This window comes from Tubulanus polymorphus, chromosome 4 (genome assembly GCF_964204645.1).
Source record: "Tubulanus polymorphus chromosome 4, tnTubPoly1.2, whole genome shotgun sequence".
In the NCBI taxonomy this organism is placed as follows: Eukaryota; Metazoa; Nemertea; class Palaeonemertea; order Tubulaniformes; family Tubulanidae; genus Tubulanus; species Tubulanus polymorphus.
The window spans coordinates 27,267,390-27,287,079 of NC_134028.1; the positions used below are offsets into that span (position 1 = coordinate 27,267,390).

The window sequence follows — 19,690 nt, forward strand, 5'->3', positions numbered from 1 at the left end:
GTTTATCACAATGTGTCGAGTATATGCAGATTTCTGAGAGGTTTGATGGTAGCTTTAGACTGCATCCTCTAGTAAAACGTTGATACCTGCCAACATTGACCGATCAAAACATCATTTTCTGGACTTGATTTGAAGATCACCACAAATTACTGCAATAAATCGATATAAAACTCACCGCTTCTGACTTGTTTGATTTGTGGAGCGCAATGTTAACTGCAAGTTCAGCTTTATTTTGGACCCTAGAATACAAAAGTTGTATAATTTTGATGATTCGAACTTTGACCAGAATAGAAGTGATTGAAAATTCGCCTTCACTGATTAATGTAGCTTCTAATCAGGAAATGAGTTTATAAATGTACAGTCAAACAGAGACTAGAATCTGTAGAGATATTTACCGGTACCGTATTGGTTTTGAGGATCTAAAGCGATGTCCATCTTAAACAAATGTGAAGTGAATTCCCAATGTTTACTGTTCACAGATTCTATCAAGGGTTCCAGTTATTTCAGCTCCTAAATATAAATTTTAGAAATTGTCAGTTAAGTTGTTATGAAATAAGAGCAGTTTCACACCAAATCAAACTAAGCCGTGATCTTTGAGTGATTGAATGCTGGAAACATAAACAGATAGAATAATTTATATAGAACAGTTCTCTAAAAATAATGAATTTCCAAACAGGTTTTACCTGCTGCTGCCGCTGCTGGTGGCGCTGTTGCTGCATGGTGCTGGTACTGCAGGTACTGCCAGTGCTGCTGTTGCAGCTGCTGGTGGCGCTGTTGCTGCATGGTGCTGGTACTGCGGGTACTGCCAGTGCTGCTGTTGCTGCATGGTGCTGGTACTGCAGGTACTGCCAGTGCTGCTGTTGCAGCTGTTGCTGCATGGTGCTGGTACTGCGGGTACTGCCAGTGCTGCTGCTGCTGCGGTGTGTATCTCAACCTGTAACTGAGAGTAAAACTGTAATTTTTAGTTCAAAAATAATTCAAAATATCAACAGAGACTGTGAAGCATTCTGTGGAGAAATTCATTACCAGTTTTGTACTTACCTTTAAATGAGCCAGTTTAGATTGTAAATTCTATTGGATTCATTTCATTCTGAAAAGAAAAAGAAACAATAATCAGTGACAATAGAGCAGAATGTAACATCTCAAATTATCAATCAATCAGACAGAAACAGTACAGGATTTCTGTAGATTAAACTGCTGTACTTATTTCATACTGATTGAACAGTTACAGATACATGTAACATTGTGTACAGATACAGAGTACAGATCACTGCATTACTTCATCCTGTGACTGAACAGTGATTTAATGTTCTTTCATCTTCATTAGATTCTCATCCGTCTAACTAAAACATCAGAACATTTTAACTCATCTAACCTCCCGACCCGACCCTCCCAGACCCCATCCCTCCCACCCTCCCAGACCCCTTCCCTCCCCCCTCCCAAACCCCTTCCCTCCCCGACCCCTTCCCTCCCGCCCTCCCGGACCCCTTCCCTCCCACCGTCCGATACCCCTTCCCTCCCTCCCTTCCTCCCTCCCTCAATGCCCTCCCGCCTGGCCCACCCTCAATGCCCACCCTCAATGCCCTCCCACCTAGCCCTCCCTCAATGCCCTCCCACGTAGCCTTCCCTCAATGCCCACCCTCAATGCCCTCCCACCTGGCCCTCCCTCAATGCCCTCCCACCTGGCCTTCCCTCAATGCCTCCTCAACTCTGTTGTCTCCTCTTCACACACCACTCATCCGTACAATAACTACAAAACGATTTGCCATTTTTCACGATCATATCAATTTCATTTATAAATCAAAATCCTTAATCAATTGCATCATTGATGGGACTCACAGATACTGTCTCTACACATTTTGGAGGCATTCAGATGACTTCAAATGATCATATGCCTGGGTTGGTCTTGAAAATCACATGGCTTCATTTTTACAGATGATTTCTTTATCAATTTCATCAAATTATTCCTATTATTTCTACTCCCTCTAATAAGTATTCACAATATATCTCAGTTTCACGACAAGTTGCAGCAGTCGTCTGTAAACAGATTTCATTTCATCAAATGATGCGAGTTTGAGTTGTAGAGGTTTCATCTACAAAACATCAAACCAAACCTGAGGAACTTAATGTTGTAAGGTAGGGGGACGTATATGGAGGGTTCACCCGAACCAAAGAATAAGCCCGAACCAAACCTCCACACTCACAAAATGTTGCGAGAAAGGCAAACACAAACCAAGGACAAGAATGATGGCTGAGATCAAAACAATTAATGCTATTGATGTTGCTTCACCAATTCAACATGACGTCACTAAATGAAACCATTGTGGACTATTTCAATACTCTCTACTAGAGGTTTCATATAAGCAAGCAGTTTATGGAATCCTATTCATAAAAGTTATAAGTCAATGTTTTTAAACTGCTGATGCAAAATATATACGTCATTAAATAATCTGTTTGATTGTCTTTTCAAGTTAACACTTAAACCCAGTGGAACGAACTCCAGCCATTTTTCCTTCATTTGCCATTTTTCGTTTTTACTCTTTTCTCTGACTTTTAGCACTTGAGTCGAGGTAGGAATAGACCCCTGCCCACTCGCTAAGCGTGCAGGACACTAAACCTTTGAATTGCTCTCGGACCCCACTCTTTATATCAGCATTTCATGCTGTTTTATTTTATTCACGCATTCGCTTTACATTTTTTCATATGGCTTTTCCTTATTTGTCGTCTCACTAAAATTCTCATCAGTTCCGACTGGGATCAAGTTTAATCTTTTAGAGACAAACAGCAAAAGGTTGTGTTAGTTGCACCAGCAGCAGCAGCAGCTGCAGCACCAGCAGCAACACTGATACAGATGAATCTTTCATTAACTACGTCATTTGTTCCATTCTCAAATATTGAGTCATGAAGGCAACAGAAATAACTTTAAAAAAAGTTAAATCTTTCATTCATGGTCTTTGTTTGGTGACCAAAGAGTCAAAGTTTGGTTCATAGCTCAGGTTTAGTGACCAAGTCTAAAAGCTATAAACTGACAAATTGATCAAGCACTGATAAAATTCTAAATAACAGCGGAGGATGAAATAACTTTCATAAACTGATATGATTGTGAAAAATGGCAAAATACACTAGATACACCTCCCCCACGCTTTATCAGAGTCTCATTGTAGTAGGAAGATTGCCGTAGCCTAACTGTAAAAACTACATCTGGTTGAATATCATTTGTTTTTACAGCTTTTAAATTCAGTAAAATATTTCGTGATATAAGTATAATTAGTTCGCAGCCCCTTAAATTCTGTCTAGAATAGAATTATAAGTCACAGGGTAGAAATAGAATATTATCCTATTCTAAAATGAATATAATAATAGAACAATAGTCTCTCCGTGTCAATCTTTGTCCCACCTAAAAATTGTACAGTTTATTTCAGAAAATGTGTCCCATCTTTTTGAAAAGGATAACTAATTATTAAGGATATCTACGAATAGTGATATACTGTGCCATGAAGGCAAATGAAGAAGTGTGTCAATAAAAGTGATTACAAAACATATCACTTATTCTAATGAGTTCTATACTCTTCTTCCAAAAATGAAGAGTAGGTCTCTGTCTAAGAATCTGCAGAAAAAAGAGGAGGCAGCAATGAATGTGACTGCATCTCGACTCTCGTCAACAATTCTAAGTCGTCCTATACAGTTCTTCATTTTAGAACCAGTATTTACAGCCGTTTTTAAAATAGCACAGAAGAAAATACATCTTTCAGCTGGAAATGTATCAGTAAACCGCCAGATATCAACAGTAATTATTACGTTTGATTGTTGTTTCATTGAATTATTAATGAAACCGTTTTTTGATCGGAGCCAAGGAGCAGAACTTGTGATCATTCAAAAAATATCTCTCATTCCTGACAACATTAAATAATGGCCCTAAAAATTGAAATGTCCCAATTCAGAAATCTGGGGGCAATTATCTCATAACGATTGAGAGAAGTGACGGTGAAATAACGTGCGCACTCACCGGGGATCAAACCCAGGTCTCATAGAAATAACAACCAGTGAAATAGAACGAGTCCAATTGGCCGATGCTTATACAGCTTGTCATGCATAACAACTGAAACATGACATGTTGCAGTCACGTGTTTCATAATGATTAATCATTTCTTAGAATAATAAAAAGATGGGACACATTTTCTGAAATATCCTGAATTTCGAGACTAAAACTACGACTAAACCACCTGTACCTGTACCTAAACCCTAAAGCCCCACCCTATATCCCTCCCTCCAAAGTCCTACCACCACCCCTACATCCCTCCCACCCTCCCAAGTCCTACCACCACCCCTACATCCCTCCCACCCTCCCAAACCCCATCCCTCCCGGACCCTTTCCCTCCCGCCCTCCCTCACCCCATCCCTCCCGCCCTTCCTCCCAGACCCCTTCCCTACCACCGTCCCTTCCCCCAACCCTACCCACCCTCCCCAAACCCCGTGGTTAGATGAGTTGAAATGTTCTGATGTTTTAGTTAGATGGATGGGAATCTAATGAAGATGAGAGAACATTAAATCACTGTTCAATCACAGGATGAAGTAATGCAGTGATCTGTACTCTGTATCTGTACACAATGTTACATGTATCTGTAACTGTACAATCAGTATGAAATAAGTATAGCAGTTTAATCTATAGAAATTCTAACTCTCAAGATACACATGATCTGATTATCACGAAGGAACATGATTGATAACAGTTGTATTATTGACATCAGGAACCAGTTTCATATTGATTAGAAATAACATTTGAGTTGATCACAATTTAGAAAACCTGTAAACCCGCTTACAGAAATAACAATCCCAACCATGAGCTGATTATAGCCAAATATTCACCAAAAGAAATTTGAAATGATTGAATAACTGTGACAGGTTTCTGAGATTTCATTTCAAAACATGGTTTATAACAAACAATATAAAATTGGTCCCTTAAAATTAATTCAACAACCGATAAATAAAGATTAATGTTACTTATCTTGAATTTCCACATAGGCTATAGTGATTCCTGATGTCATGCTAAATCCAAGAGTGATTCCCGATGTTCTGTGCTAAATCATAAAAAAGTCTGGTAGTAAAACACTGATTCCTTGTTGTCCTGTGCTGAATCCAAGAATGATTCCCGATGTCCGGCGCAAAACCAAAAAAGTCTGATTGTGAAACACTGATTCCTTGTTGTCCTGTGCTGAATCTAAGAGTGATTCTTGTTTTCCTGTGCTGAATCAAAATTCCCGTTGAACATGTTGAAGTGATACCTATAATAGACAAATCTAAGATTGTTTTCTTTCCTTAGAAATAACTGCAGAAATATCAAATCTAAAATTCAAACTTACAAATTAGATTGTTCGCTCAAATCTGCAGTTCGTTTATTCACGGGGTTTTTCTATCCACAGTTTAGGTTTTGCATCTAGAGTTGAACATGAAATATAAACAAGAAAGTAATGAAAAAACGAACAGTTTAAATATTATCTGTTTCTGAAACCGATGATGATCATCATCATCAATATCACAGACGAATGGAGGCAAGTAGAGGCATCAATCCTCCTGCGGCAGGCACTCGAACCTGATGGCATCCAGATTGCCACGGTACGAAACCCTGCCACACTAGACCTAGTGCGCAGCAGCTACACGCGCAGCTTAGATGATGTCATTAATAGCCAATCAGAAATTCAGTTTTATTTGAGCCCGGGTTTTCCCATTTATAGTTCTTCTGTGAAATTTACCTCAGCGATTAACGAGCAATCTGTTTGGTGCCGCAAGATTTCGCGCGGTAAAGCTGCGCATGTACCTGCGCACCCGGTCTAGTGTGGCAGGGGTTCGTGCCGTGGCTGAGTGTAGCAAGCGATGTCATCAGGTTCAAATCCCTGCCATGGGAGCATGTTGGTGTCCCACATGTTTGACTGCGATTAATAGGCCTATAGGTTAAGCGACAGATGAAATAAACTTACACTGTTTTCACTGTTTGATGTAATCAGTCGATGGAATCATTTTAGAACAAATTCATTACAACACAGCGAGATGAAGCCCATCGTGATCTAGAAATATCAGGATGGAATGACGTTATGCTTGACTGAGCGCCACCATGACCATGGCATATGTCAATGTGCACTGTTTGTAGGATGTGACTGAAATAATATGATTTCCCGCAATATCTGAGATGGAATATTTTTCGCCATTTAAACCAATGTTACAAACACTTACCAAATATTGAAATACTGATTTCAGGGGTCGGGAAGGAGGGTGGCAATGTTTGTATTAGGAGAGGTTTTTGCTTAATTTCGTGTTATGGTAAAGCACGCCATTTTGATATTTCGTCATAGTGTACCTCAGATTGGGATTCCCGGCGGTAGACTGGTCACCGCCACCTGTATTCGCAGGTAGAAATGGCAACCAGTCTATGCAGGTCTCGGCATCTTTTCGATTAGATTAGGTTTTATATTCTACGCAATATTCAAAGAATTTATTCTAATGAAAACCACGCTCTTTACCAATCTAATCATTCGTTTCGAGGTTTCCGTAATTACTACTTTAGTTCACAGAAATTCCGTTATCATAGGGGCAGCACTGAACGGTTGTAATTTGATGCAGTCTTGCTATTTTACTGCGGCATGTGAGGAATACAGATTTTTCTTAAGTCAAATTTCATTCATCACTCAACACTAGTTTGTTAGAAATTAATAACTGTACCAACATTAGAGCTTTATATAAGGAGAGTAAATTAATGGTATGATAGAATCTCCCTAATTCCGATCATTGGGACCAACAAAATTCATCCGTTTTACGGCAAATCCGGATTAAAAGTCATTTCGTGTATATTAATGATTAAATTGACTGTATATATTATCCGGATTAGACCAAAATTCGGTCGATGCGGATTAAACGATTTAGTTTGACTGTATTAGCCAATAGAATCAGTCTTCGCCCATCGAACTGGCCCCAGGGCACAAAAATTACCAAGAAACAAACACTGACGAGTGTTGGCCTGTTTAATAAAGGCAGAAACCCTAGTGTTGGCCTGTTTAATAAACGTAGAAACCCTAGTGTTGGCCTGTTTAATAAACGTAGAAACCCTAGTGTTGGCCTGTTTAATAAACGTAGAAACCCTAGTGTTGGCCTGTTTAATAAACGCCGAAACCCTAGTGTTGGCCTGTTACCACACTGACCAACCATATTCACAAACCATGGCAGCCACCAGAACTCAGCGGTCTAGTGCTTAGCGTGCTCAGCTGGCATGCTGGAGTTCGCAGGTTCGAGTCCTGCTAGGGTTAGGGTTACGGTCGATCTAGGGTTAGGGTTAGTGCCTCAGGTTGGGGCTAATTTTTGGCCAAGCGAGGTATTTGTAGTACGATGATCATCTGTTTGACTCGGGTTGTTTTTTGGTCAATAGATTCTATACTAACTTATATATTTTGAACACATATATTTGCTTTATCTAGTGGAGGCCACTTTATTTAAAAGATACTTCGCTCAATACAGTAGTTTATTTCTAAATGAATAAAAGAGTTGGTGACATTATTCAATATATATAAAAACCACAATATCTATTTTAAGGTTGGTATGCAACAATTTCCACTCTTTTCCATAGGTGTCGCTTTGGATAAATGTCTATATCTCTTGACCCAATGGACCGATTACGATTAAACTTGATACACAGGAACTTTTATCAAGTAGCACTCGGGGTGGGTGAAATCGCTCTAGGTTGAAATCGCTCTAGACATTGATCGCTGGGTTTAAACATTCCTGGATATGACCATGTTTCACAATTAAATTCATCTTCTGAATGAGGACGACCATCGAACACGTGTCTAATCGCGTCATAATGGGTACGGGGTGTCCCGCGTTCGAACCAAGTAATTACTGATACTGGTTCAGAGTGGTCTTTGTACAGGGGTGTCCAGGGTTCGAACTGAGTAGTGGTCCAAGTTGTCCTGATGCTGAATGGAGGATGTACAGGGTTGTGTCCCGGGTTCGAGAACCAGTAATTACTGATACTGATTCAGAGTGGTCCTGATGCTGATTAGAGGATGTACAGGGGTGTCCCGGGTTCGAACTCAGTAGTGGTCCAAGTTGTCCTGATGCTGAATGGAGGATGTACACGGGTGTCCCGACCGTACGGTGCTGCCGCTATGCTCATCGTTAGCGGGATTTCCATACACTAACTGAAGTCAACTCTGGCAATCGTCGTGCTGTCCAGCTATACTCCGTAACCCTTGCTTGCCAGAGTTGACTAACGTTAGTGTATGAAAATCCCGCTACCAATGAGCATAGAGGCAGCACCGTACGGTGAAATGTTGATATCTTAACAAAAGTAATTACTGATTCTGATTGGTCCTGATGTTGAATGGAGGATGTACAGGGGTATCCCGGATTCGAACCAGTAATTACTGATACTGGTTCAGAGTGGTCTTGATACTGAATAGAGGATGTACAGGTGTCCTGGGTTCGACCCCGCCACGAAAAATGATTAAATAACGCACACACGACTTACAGCAACAATTATCTGTATTTATTCCTCATTGTCATGTAACACACCCGGACGCAGTTCCACAGTTGTGTTAGAGTTAACTCCGAGTTAAAGTTAATTCATTTTCAATGAGTTACCCCAGGACCCAGTTTCACAAAAAGGTTTAACTCTTAAATCGGTTTAATTTCTTCATTAATTCAGTTTATCTTAAATCGATTTAGGCCTTAATCCTTTTTGTGAAACTGGGCCCAGAGTTAAATCTTAATTCAACAACTGTGGAACTGGACCCTGCCCTTTTAAGAATAGTAGTTGGACCATGGAATTGAAACCCTCGCATACCAGAGTAAGAAAAAAAAAATGAATTCCTCGAGTGGACGCCAGGGGTCGCAGTTCAACAAAAAACGATGCATTTTTTAACTGAATTTGTGAAGAAATTTAATCTGGATCAAATCTCACAAAAAGATCTTTTTTGTTGATCTTTGATAACTAATCCGTATATGTGAAACCGTACCCTCGGTAGGATTTGGTTTATGATGCGAGGGTTTCAATCAGATTTAGATACTGCAGTTTCGCACACTGAATAGCGAGTATTTAATACCGTCGAGTACAGTTTCACAGAGAAAGGATGAATCAATATAGGCGGTAAAGTCGAAAAGAGAAGTTTTTTGAGTAAATTATTTCTATGAAACTGAACCCGTGGGATTTACGTGTGACGCACTGAGTGTGTGTGTGAAACTGCTGGCGTCTGTAATCACAACTAAAACAACACAGAAAATTCATCTTAATTCAAATAAAACAGAACAACAGTTCACACGAAATATTATAGTCACATAATAAAGAAAACCTGTCGATATTTCAACTTTATGGTTTCATTGATTGAGTGACTTAAAACATGTCCATATTACATCATTATACAATATGTGTATCATACAATTTTTTACAAAACCAGACCAATAAAACTGGGTCGTGGGGTACAAACAATTACAAACTAATGCAACCAGTTATCGCTGCTTTACAGCTACATTTAATCTTCAATTTCAATTTTCACTAAAACCCACTATATAGAAACTTAATAGAAGTAAAAGAGACAACATTTTGGAGTCTCTGTAGAGACCATCATCAAGTCTGAAGAATAACTAAAACAGGGAAAAACAAGTTAATTAGGAAAGTAAAGCGAGTGTTCAGTCTTAAGGTTGAGAGGATTGTTATTTTGTGCGTATAGGTTGTTCTAGTTATTTCTTCATTATACTTTTATTATTTTGATTCTGATTCTTGATAAATGAATTTTGCCTTTTAAATTTGCATATAGCAGGGTTTAAATTATATATTCTATGCCCGAGTCAGGCTATTATTCTATTAGCAAAAATGACACCACAGCTTTGAGAGACGAATCAGGGGATGACTCTATTGTTTTTATGGATATGTGATACACAGTCTATCAAACCATCATAAACAGAACAACAGTAGGCTGCCCGTGCCGGTCGGCACAGATAAACAATATTCATTTGGCTCCAGGTAGATGGTTGGTCGCTGTCCCTGTCAAATGGCAAATTGGTCCCGATCCCCACTTCGTCCTAGAATAGAGAAAATATTACATAGAAAATGTTCGATTGAATTAACAGTTAAGTGGGAATTGTTTTCATGACATAATTCGGTAACTAGAATTTATAATCACCTTATAATTCTAGATAATTCAACACCATTATTCAATCTTTGATCACTTTTCAAACTGTTCTATTGGACAAATTTCATGCTGCAAAAAATCATTATACTATGAAAATACTAAGTAATGTATTTATAGCAGTCTGAAATTGGGGCTAAATTCTATTAGAAAATCAATCATTTTCAAACTTGTGTTGAGCAGAATTAAGCAGCAGCAGCTGCAGCAGCATCAGCCGCACTGCTTCCCGGAGAATCACACATAAAAATTCTGTACAGAATAATTAAATGTTAGAATATTATGAAATTAGAGCACAGTGGAGTGATGAAATACTCACCATTTCTAAACTCATATCAGATAAGTTCAGTGCCATCTAGCAGGATTTCACTTCCAACAGTCATAATGTCATGAAGTTAAGAGAACTGATGATTTTCTGAGAAAATAAATTCTTAAAACGATAGCAGCAGCTTCAGCAACTAGAGCTTCTTTACTCTTTGAAGGTGAATATTTTTAATTTCTCCAGTTCCAAAAAGTGTTGGGCGTATTGCATTCTGGAAAGAGAAAATTATGCCAGAAAATGGTTAATGAAATAGATAGAAACTGCAACTTGTTTGTGTTCAATTGACAGAAAACCTACCAGGTTAATGAGTAGTTTATCACAATGTGTCGAGTATATGCAGATTTCTGAGAGGTTTGATGGTAGCTTTAGACTGCATCCTCTAGTAAAACGTTGATACCTGCCAACATTGACCGATCAAAACATCATTTTCTGGACTTGATTTGAAGATCACCACAAATTACTGCAATAAATCGATATAAAACTCACCGCTTCTGACTCGTTTGACTTGTGGAGCGCAATGTTAACTGCAAGTTCAGCTTTATTTTAGACCCTAGAATACAACAGTTGTATAATTTTGATGATTCGAACTTTGACCAGAATAGAAGTGATTGAAAATTCGCCTTCACTGATTAATGTAGCTTCTAATCAGAAAATGAGTTTATAAATGTACAGTCAAACAGAGACTAGAATCTGTAGAGATATTTACCGGTACTGTATCGGTTTTGAGGATCTAAAGCGATGTCCATCTTAAACAAATGTGAAGTGAATTCCCAATGTTTACTGTTCACAGATTCTATCAAGGGTTCCAGTTATTTCAGCTCCTAAATACAAATTTTAGAAATTGTCAGTTAAGTTGTTATGAAATAAGAGCAGTTTCACACCAAATCAAACTAAGCCGTGATCTTTGAGTGATTGAATGCTGGAAACATAAACAGATAGAATAATTTATATAGAACAGTTCTCTAAAAATAATGAATTTCCAAACAGGTTTTACCTGCTGCTGCCGCTGCTGGTGGCGCTGTTGCTGCATGGTGCTAGTACTGCAGGTACTGCCAGTGCTGCTGCTGCAGCTGCTGGTGGCGCTGTTGCTGCATGGTGCTGGTACTGCGGGTACTGCCATTGCTGCTGTTGCAGCTGCTGGTGGCGCTGTTGCTGCATGGTGCTGGTACTGCAGGTACTGCCAGTGCTGCTGGTGCTGCTGTTGCTGCATGGTGCTGGTACTGCCAGTGCTGCTGCTGTTGCTGGTGGCGCTGTTGCTGCATGGTGTTGGCACTGCAGGTACTGCTAGTGCTGCTGTTGCTGCTGCTGCTGCGGTGTGTATCTCATCCTGTAACTGAGAGTAAAACAGTAATTTTTAGTTCAAAAATAATTCAAAATATCAACAGAGACTGTGAAGAATTCTGTGGGGAAATTCATTAACAGTTTTGTACTTACCTTTAAATGAGCCTGTTTAAATAGTAAATTCTATTGCATTCATTTCATTCTGAAAAGAAAAAGAAACAATAATCAGTGACAATAGAGCAGAATGTAACATCTCAAATTATCAATCAATCAGACAGAAACAGTACAGGATTTCTGTAGATTAAACAGCTGTACTTATTTCATACTGATTGTACAGTTACAGATACATGTAACATTGTGTACAGATACAGAGTACAGATCACTGCATTACTTCATCCTGTGATTGAACAGTGATTTAATGTTCTTTCATCTTCCTTAGATTCTCATCCGTCTAACTAAAACATCAGAACATTTTAACTCATCTAACCTCCCGACCCGACCCTCCCAGACCCCTTCCCTCCCGGACTCCTTCCCTCCCGCCCTCCCAAACCCCTTCCCTCCGCCCTCCCTGACCCCTTCCCTCCCGCCCTCCTGGACCCCTCCCTCAATGCCCTCCCACCTGGCCCTCCCTCAATGCCCTCCCACCTGGCCCACCCTCAATGCCCTCCCACCTGGCCCTCCCTCAATGCCCTCCCTCAATGCCCTCCCTCAATGCCCTCCCTCAATGCCCTCCCACCTGGCCCACCCTCAATGCCCTCCCACCTGGCCCTCCCTCAATGCCCTCCCTCAATGCCTCCTCAACTCTGTTGTCTCCTCTTCACACACCACACATCTGTACAATAACTACAAAACGATTTGCCATTTTTCACGATCATATCAATTTCATTTATAAATCAAAATCCTTAATCAATTGCATCATTGATGGGACTCACAGATACTTTCTCTACACATTTTGGAGGCATTCAGATGACCTCAAATGATCATATGCCTGGGTTGGTCTTGAAAATCACATGGCTTCATTTTTACAGATGATTTCTTTATCAATTTCATCACATTATTCCTATTATTTCTACTCCCTCTAATAAGTATTCACAATATATCTCAGTTTCACGACAAGTTGCAGCAGTCGTCTGTAAACAGATTTCATTTCATCAAATGATGCGAGTTTGAGTTGTAGAGGTTTCATCTTCTATCGATGAATTATTTGACACTGATTTTCGCGGTTTGAGGAGGGGAAGCCTAGGCTCAACGGAGCCCCGCGACCAGGATTTTAATGGTTCTATATCAACTATATGACCCCTTCTAAATACCCGAGAAGTTTCAGAGCCCTAGGCCACTATTAGGGTCGTGCAGGAAGTTAGAAAAAGGTCGCTTTTCAGGTCTCAACTTTCGTTCATTTTCGCGAATTATTTGACACTGATTTTCGTGGTTTGAGCAGGAGACGCCTAATTTCTAACAAGTAATGACAATGTTATGAAATTTTCATGACAGGTAATGACGACGACGCAATTTTATCGACAATGATTCTCTTTAATATTTTTTTTATAACACAATTCGTTTATTTATCCAGTACACGCCGCTTTATTGCGTAGCGTTGCAACAGATGTAGATAAATTACCTAAGTTCACAATCCATGAGGGAGATAGAAACATTTTAAATAGTTAATTGTTAATTCTGGGACTGGGTGTCATCGATACGTGTAATAACGAATGCCGTGTTATGACTTGTCATCGTACAATGTTATGACATTATGACATTGTCATAACAAGTCATAACATTGTCATAACAAGTAATGACAATGTTATGAATTAACGACATAGTAAAATTAACAACTAAAAGCCTGCTTAAAAAAGTGTGTTTTCAATGATCTTTTAAAACATTCAACTTTTTCAATTGAACTAAGAGAACTTGGTAAAATATTCCACACGTTAGGAGCATTAACTCTAAACCCAAGATGCCTTCTCAGGGCTTCCATACTTATTCAAATATTTCAACACCGAAAATTCTGATATTTCACCATACTTCACGCATAGGTTTTTAAACCGAATATATTTTGACAGTTCTGTTTTGCAAGCTCGATCCAAAACAAACGGGTATCAGTGAAATATAGTACTGAAAAAGTTGAACGAATTCTGGTCACTTTCACTAGCGTTAGGTGGATGAGAAAGGTTTAATTTATTACTGGCGGCAATCAGGGGTCCGATTAGAAACTGTTATAGTCAGATAATGATAGCGGATATTCTTAGTGAATAGAGTCACCACACCTGACTGGTCAATGTTTAACTATGTTCTCAGTTTTAGCATAAATTGCCGTCAAGATCACTTATGATTTCTTTATCCTCTAATTTAATTCTCCACGTTTCAGTGTGGTAGTTATTCCGGTATTTACCACCCATCTTACAATTTACTGACGTCGATAAATTTAGACGTTTTGTCAAAACTTTTACCGACGATGTTTAGATTCAGTCGGTGAAAACTCTGTATTCTTTCTCAAATATTAAACAAAATCAATTTATCATATATCTGAATTGTATGAATCTTCGGTAGACTCATTTAACATGAATTCAAAAAGGTATTTTATCTATAATATTGGCGTCTGATCTTTTCAATTTCTAATTGTTTTTTTCAGAAATCATTCGAATTGGAATCGCATTCAGGATTAATATAAAACGTTTCTGAAACTGAAGGGTTTAAATTTACTTTAAGGATCCTCACTGAATTCATACACACACACAGGAGTCGCAGAATCTGTAAGGTAGGAATAAATATTGATACGATACGATACGATACGATACGATACGATACGATACGATACGATACGATACGATACGATACGATACGATACGATACGATACGATACGATACGATACGATACGATACGATACGATACGATACTGGTCACCACACCTGACCGGTCACTGGTTAACACAATGACCAGAAAAAATAACAAACTGCGTTAATCGTCACTGGTGTATGGTCTAGTGGTTAACACGCTCGTCTGGCATGCTGTTGGTCGCAGGTTCGAGTCCTGCTAGGGTTAGGGTTACGGTCGATCTAGGGTTAGGGTTAGTGCCTCAGGTTGGGGCTAATTTTTGGCCCAGCGAGGTATTTGTAGTACGATGATCATCTGTTTGACTCGGGTTGTTTTTTGGTCAATAGATTCTATACTAACTTATATATTTTGAACACATATATTTGCTTTATCTAGTGGAGGCCACTTTATTTAAAAGATACTTCGCTCAATACAGTAGTTTATTTCTGAATGAATAAAAGAGTTGGTGACATTATTCAATATATATATATATAAACCACAATATCTACTTTACGGTTGGTATGCAACAATTTCCACTCTTTTCCATAGGTGTCGCTTTGGATAAATGTCTATATCTCTTGGCCCAATGGACCGATTACGATTAAACTTGATACACAGGAGCTTAGTAGCACTCGGGGTGGGTGAAATCGCTCTAGGTTGAAGTTACACTGTCCTAAATTGGGTTGGCGAGCCAGGTGCTATTACCTATTGTTTGGGCCTATTTTGCCTTTGTTGAGGCTATTTCATGATTCCTGTCGTCCCCTAAATGCCATTTTGGTGGAAAAAGGGTAATTTATTATTGGCATCGATGGGGTCTTAATAGAGAATTGTTGTTATCAGAAAAATAATAGCGTTTCGACAGTTTACAAATAAGATAAACTTTTTCGACTTTTACAGAAGTAAACCGTATGACGTAAACATCAAGCGATTAAAATATTCACTTAAGTTTTATTCAGCAAAAAATCATCGAGTTTATTTTGTACGTTACAATTAAGTTCTTCAATTAAACAACTTAGTATAAAAAAAATGATGGTTGGATTTATAATTTTCAATATAAATGGCGGAACTTACTTTTTACAACATTGAATAATTCGATGGTTTAAAAAATACTAATAGAAAAGGAGAAATGGAAGATGAAATGAAATAATTTTCAGATTGACTAGAGAGATTGAGATCTTCTGGTGTTCTACATCTTATGTTCAAAATACACGTATTTATTATAGTGGTACCTGGTTTATCGTGGGCTGATTATATGTACAGTCCGTCTGATATTCAAAGTTTAACAAAATCTGATAAACACGTAGTCCAAAAACTGGCCCTATAAGTGTCACTTTCGTAATCTTAATTTGCTCTAACTGACATTGAACCACATAACTACGTGATAGGGGGAAATGTTCGTATTCTCAAAGCGTGGATTTCCGAACATCATCTACGGTGAATCAAACAGTGAATCAGTCGATACCGTATACAAATAGTGAAGATGGAGAAATTCAAATTTGATCAGTGTCATTAATTCAAGTCAATTACAGATAATACAGTCGTCTGTCAACAAAACGGTTACTATTATCAGTCACCAGCTGTCCTTGTACAACAACGCGCGTCACACATATAGACAATACAGATGTAGAACGATAACCACACTCAAACGTGATGAACGGATAATAAGATAAAATCCCACTATTTACAGATTAAAATAGTGGGATTTTATCTTAATACAGATGTTTATTACTGTAGAAATTGTTTTTTAATTTCGAGGTTTTACTTGAAAAAGCCGCCATCTTGATTTTGATCTTTTAAAGAACATTTCACATTTAAAATGTAGTTTTAGATTTAAATAGCTATATCAGGAATAAAACACGTTATTGATAGTTTATATCATTATGATGATATTTATGTAAAGAAGACAGGTTCTGTTACGGGTGATGAAGCTCTGCAGTTTTACACCCGGAGACGGTTTAGGACGGCGTCCAGAATAGACTGAACAAGCTCCAGAGTGTGGAAGGTTTTTGTATTGTATCGAGTTTGCCGGGTTTTGATCGTCAGTTTGTACGTAAACATCGACCATGATTAGTGGAACTCCACGTATTGTATTCTAATTTATATCTTGAGTGTAAAAAAAAAACGTGAAATTTATTTTAGATAAACACAATGTATTTCTCAAGTTGAGTCTGAACTGTTGGTTTGATCTGAATGCAGTGGAACACGATATCTGAGTGACTGTTAAAACCCTTCCAGGATTGGCACTGTCCCCCAGAGATGATTTTGGTAAAACCAGTGTCTCTGGTAAACTTTGCATCATTCAGAATCTACTCAACCAAAATAAATAAACTTGAAACCAAATTTTAGAATCTACTGGGCTTCATTTCTGAATGATTGTCGTTTGTTTTGACTGGTGCGTTGTCATGGTGATGGCAAGGTGATATTCTGGATCCGATGTCTGGAAAAATAGTAATTCCTCAAAGCAGAGCCAAATTTCATCCTGAAATGAATAACTACGATTATTTTCATCGATATGATAATGAAATGAGTTTATTTGAGCAAAATACTTCATAGATATTCATCACAGAAATATAGAATTTGTCGATGTCGGCCGCGCCCCGCTGATAAACTAGGTGAAATACCTATTGTGAGTCACCGATTTAAGTTTTTAAGTTTCTTTGTTTGAAATACCGGTATTTTATTGGGAATATTTTTCACATAATTCTTCAGTGAACTATTGCACGGAAATCGCAACAAATTCCTAATTTCGTGGTTTTATTTCCCGCAACTATCAATTCGGAGCGGCATTTAAAGTCTACCGCGGGCACTATCGTGAACTCTTTAGTTGGTGCCCGGAGCGCTAATACCCCTGAGTCCTAGTCGACCTCGATCTGCGCGGACTACAGAACTAGCCCTCCCAAGTGGAGTATGTCCCATTTAAGAATGATGGCGGACGAATCAATCGTAATTTACACTTGAAATATTTAGAAGCTTCTCTTTCAACGCAGAAGTGACAGAATGTCTTCAAACCATTTCAACATTGAAATACAGTAAGTAACTTTACTTATGAATCGAATACTTTTGTTGTACGGTTGAAGGTGATTCGAGATGGAAGGTGTCGGAACACAGGGGCTTGTCACAATGAATTCCGTCACAATTTGATGGACGGATGGATGACACCAGTTGCCAGTATCCCTATCTAGGTATGACTGCAGTTTAGGTGTCCCTAATGGTATGTACCTAACCTTACCATAACACTATTCTTTAATAACACTAGCGCCACCCAGTGGATAGGTGACCCAAACTGCAGTTAGCCCCCCTATCTATATAAGGATACTGGTGTGGTCCATCCTCAATCAAATGGTGATAAGCTCCTGTGTGTTGGACATAAAACCGCCATGTCGAGCTAATGCGTGTAAAACTGTCGGCCGACATTCAAGATTCAATTAGTAAAATGTATATCTAGTGTGGATTGAGGCCTAATATAAACTATTATTATCAATACAGATGGAGCATTTGAGCATTTTGACCCCAGTATCCTAGGTACTATATATAAAAAGACTGAGGATACTGGGGTCAAAATCTTTTTGTGTCAAGTCCCTGTAATTGCTATCAACACAGATGGAGAATTTGACCCCGCGGATACCCTTGATTTTAGAGTGCTTTCTCTGACAGGTTTCTATGTTTATTTCAGGGTGATGCTCTACTAATTAACTGCAGTCATCAGGAAGTTCAAGAAATAACTGTTTGCAATGAAGTGAACAAGTGATCCCTCGATTCAGGTAGATATATCTTAGGCCCTAATCACAGACCTCTAGAAACTAAATAGTTTCAGTGGTGTTTTAAAACCGAGTTAACCAAAATCCAAGCAGGTTTTCAGCGCCGTTCTCAAATCATTGATGCCATCATGATTTGAAAGCTTGTCAAAGATTGCGGCTCAATTTACTGTGTTTGGGACTAAACAAAAATTTTGCTGCGATGAAATTTACTGTGGAAATATCAAACATGTTTGAATGGCGCGATTCACCTGCTGCTGAGCAACGAACATGCTGCAAATTTCGATTCGAAATCTGTAATATGATTCTTATAGTGTTCCCTGCTCTAAGTCTGAACCAATTTACCGTTAAGTCTTGTATGAAAAAAAGATTGTAACACTGAAAATTCTTGGCACTAAAAACATTTTGAATCTTGTTGAATCTGTTTTCATTTTTTATCTGATGAAGAAATAATGATTTTCAGTGTTTTGTATTATTTCAGATGTAGGCGTAACGCTAGAGTTTTGTTTATTCTACTCAAAAGAAGATGATGTTTAGATCAGGTTTGTTTAGTTACTCTTATTCATGTCGAATATTTGATATGATTTTTGTGAATTGCTCTAATGATGTTATAATGAACGTTGTTTGATTTTTTTTCAGTCTAATGGAGGAGGATTTCAATAACTGAAACCTGCGACACGTCTACACCTGAAATTGACTGCGCGTCAAATGAATGAATTATTGAATCTAAATGACTGTGATGTTTCATGCTGATTGGAGGATTTGGAGGAATGTCTCAGGTTCGAACCCAATGACTGTGTTGCGATGTCCCAGGTTCAAACCCAGTGATTCTGATCAGATGATGAACCAAGGTGTCTTATTACTTCACATACATTAGTTACATGTTCGCCACCTCTTGGAATTTTGCTGAACCACTAAATTACTGGCAAAGCTAATTGCGACGGTTGGCAAAATGAGTTATATATCGCAGGCGCCATCTATCGGAAATTTGAGTTGTGAACTTTTGATCTGAACACATTTTATCACAAAATCTGAGTGACTAAAAGCCCTTCAGGGATAGGACAGTGAAATTAACCATCAGTACTGAAACTCTAACTTTGCATCATTCAAAATCTACTCAACCAATATAAACAAACTTTTAACCAAATATAAGAATCTACAGGGCTTCATTTCTGAGTGATTGTTGTTTGTTTTGACTGCTGCGTTATCATGGTGATGGCAAGGTGAATTTCTGGATCCGATTTCTGGAAAATTAGTTATTCCTCAAAACAGAGCCAAATTTCAAACTGAAATGAATAACTACACTAATTTTCATTCATATGATAACAAAATGAATTTATTTGAGCAAAAT

At 38.5% G+C, this 19,690-nt stretch overlaps 1 long non-coding RNA gene across 1 annotated transcript; it reads left to right on the top strand.

Moving 5' to 3' along the window:
* The first annotated feature begins 18,287 nt into the window (after nucleotides 1-18,287).
* LOC141904636 (uncharacterized) lies at nucleotides 18,288-19,491 on the top strand. The gene is made up of 3 exons (XR_012619160.1): nucleotides 18,288-18,345; nucleotides 18,821-18,881; nucleotides 18,979-19,491. It is a non-coding gene; the product is annotated as an uncharacterized LOC141904636 (long non-coding RNA).
* Nucleotides 19,492-19,690: the final 199 nt, after the last annotated feature.